This window comes from Rhea americana, unplaced genomic scaffold, assembly GCF_003343005.1.
Source record: "Rhea americana isolate MKP2758 unplaced genomic scaffold, rheAme1 scaffold_32, whole genome shotgun sequence".
NCBI lineage: Eukaryota > Metazoa > Chordata > Aves > Rheiformes > Rheidae > Rhea > Rhea americana.
Genome location: NW_028186446.1, coordinates 1,714,378 through 1,717,449, shown reverse-complemented (window position 1 = coordinate 1,717,449; position 3,072 = coordinate 1,714,378).

Sequence of the window (3,072 nt, the reverse complement as noted above, 5' to 3'; positions counted from 1 at the left end):
GTGCGGCCGCGCCGGGCTTGCGCCTCCTCCCGCCTCCTCCCGCGCTGGCGGCGCGCGCCGCCATTACGCGCTCGGCCGTGGCGACGGCGTGGGCGAGGCGGGTCCGCGCCCGCGCGCATGCGTGGCCGTTCCCGCCGYCGGGAGCGCCGCGCCGTTGAGGGCGCCGGGCGGTGGCGCGACGACGGGCAGGGCTGACTCCCCACCTAGTCCCCCCAACGCCCCGCAGCCTCAGGCCGAGGGGCRCTGAGGTGTTTCGGGCGGGGGAGAGCCAGGCCCCGGCCTCGAGCGCTGCGAGGGGTCGGCAGGGTGCGCCGGCTCTAGTGGTGTGTTTTCCCTGGAAACCCTTTCCTGGTTGGGTTCGGAGTCCCCTGTCGGCCGTGCCTCGGCAGCTGGGCCCTGTGAAGCCGGCTGAACAAATTGGTTTACGTGTTTCCCCCAGCAAATCGGGGCCTGAGCTTTCAAAGGTTATTTTTCAGGATAAGCATCACAGTTTTAAAAGTACATGCTTTTAATAAGTTATATAGTATTTTGCATTTTTTTAAATGGTTGCAAGTGGGCAATTATTTTTTAAATAATAAAGTTACTAGGATCGGGAGGGGTAGAATTGGTGAAACAAGAGCCCCTCAACTAGGTCTTACATAAGTCTATTTTACAGAAAAGTATTTTTCAGATACTTACAGGTATTTTCACTTTTTTTYCCCTAAAACAACCAGTCATCATGGAAAAAAGGAAATATTATGTCGTCTTCTGTTCCATCTTCCACCTGTTCCAGCCTTTCCAGTAGGTCATATTTTCTTAAATTCATTTGCAAACAGCTTGAGGGCTGTCATTACCTTAAAATAGATTCAACACCTGACTTTATCTGCAAGAAAAGATGTTACTGTCATCTAAAAGTGTAAGTTAAATCCCCCAAATTAAATATATGACTTTCATCAGTGTCAAAGTAGTTTGACCATGTGGACAAAGGTTAGATGGACAGGGTGAATGACAGAATACAAGCAGAAATGACTAGAACTGCAAACAAATGTAAAACTATTAAGCTTTGCATTTGGGTCATGCTTTCAGATCATGTGGACTACATCTGAAATTCTGAAACAGGTGAAACATAAAATTTAGGAGTTTTGAACAGATCTGTTAAGCATGGTACCAATTGACTGGAAAATACCAAAAATGAGCCTAGCATCRTGTTTAAGGCCTGAGGAGTTCTAGTTGGGAAGCTTGTTTGCTTAGACTCCTTTTCTCATCGGAGGAGAGAGGCATCTGCAGAAGGCAAGTCACATCTTGAATGACTCCCTACYCAGCTAAGTGTTTAAAGTCAAGTGGGCTGCAGCTGGGCTGTAATTGCTTGTATTTAAAAAGAGAAAAGTGATCTGGCCAACCTATAAGCCTAGTTAAACTGTATACAAAGCTTTAGAGAAATACAGGTTTGCCAGAGAGATACAGATCTAGAAAAAGATGTCAAGAAAGCATTTGATATTGATTTGATATTTGATATACCTGGAAAGGAATGAGAACATGGAGATTAGGAGAGAAACCATGAAGTGAGATAGTCACAAGCAAAGTTGAAAAGGAAGATAGTAGGCTTCAAGGGGTGGTTTGGGGATGATCTTCCTTAATATTTTTCCTAGTATCCCTGGTACAATCAGTAAGCTCATGCTGATGAAATCTGGTGGTGATATATAAGTCTAGAGAATATTTCAGGAGATGTGTTTCTGGTTAAAGTAGGGAGGTATTAATATAATTGTCTGAGACCCTGGTGAGATTTCATTTGGGGTGCAGTGAAAATTTCCAAGTTACTGTTCTGTAATTCTAAATAAATCAAGAAAGTTGAACTGAAGCAGAGGTAGAGAAAGGCTAGAAAGATCATCGGAGGGATTGAGAGTCTTTTGTATGAGAAGATTTTAGACTGGGCTCTGCTTGTTTACTTGAATAAAACAAAGACAGGGGATATGCGTGCTGTCTATAAATATATCAGGAAAGAAAACATAAGGGATGAAAACCATTTAATTTGCAGGACAATGTTGGCAGGAGAACAAAAAAAATTGAAACATTTATTAATAGGAAATTAGAATAATGTTTCTAGTCAGTAGAGCAATCACATTCTGAAACAGCTTTTCCATGAAATGAGTGGGAGTAAAAACATACCTGTTTTTAATCTGATGCTTGTTAAATTTATGAGGTGACTCTGCAGGACAGCTTTCTGTAGTGGCAGGGAAGTGTATGATTCAGGAGAACCTTTCTATTTTATGTTACTCTGCAAATGCTTGCAAATATATCAAAGGAATACTTTGTACAGATTTAAGCTTTATGATATGTGAAGGATTTGAGAGTCTGATCTGAATTGTAAGCAAAGTTCAGATTGTGCAAAAGTTAGGTTGTGCTTCTGTGACTTCACTAAAGCACCGGATTTGGTATTATATAGAAAAGGATGAAGAAAGGGGGAATTAGCAGGAGAATTGCTAGGTGAGACAAAGAAAATGTGGGGAAGCTGCAGACAGCAAGAGGGTTATCAAGGATCTTCCAGGATTAACTCAGTGTCATAGTCCCTGTRCTTGCCTTGGATACCAACACAAATATATCAGATTACCCTGTGCTCTCATGCTTTGTTCTTTCCTTAAGATGATTACTATTTTAATTTTGTACCATTGAATCACTATGGCTGTTGAGAGTAGCAGGATCTATAGCTTTTTAGCTAGCAGAGCCTTAGATTAAATATGCTGATCTTTCTTAACACACAGCAGGATGTCAAATCCAACAACAGATTAATGTGCAGAGTTGTCCAGAGATACCGGCAGAGATACTAAGGTTAGTTCAACTGCATGTAGTCAACCAACAGCTTAAGCTGAGCAAAGAAACAAAGAAAAACTGTTTCTCCTATGTATCTTGTGCGATGAAAGTATTTAATCCATTGACATTAACACTAGATTAATTTCAGCACCGAACAAGCTCACGCCAACAAGAGCAGGAAGTTCAGCAACTTAACAAAATAGTTCATTTGAAATGTACCATTTTGCATTTTCTGGAATCTTTTATACCACTATGCTAAAAATTACTGAAATTGCACTGTAATCA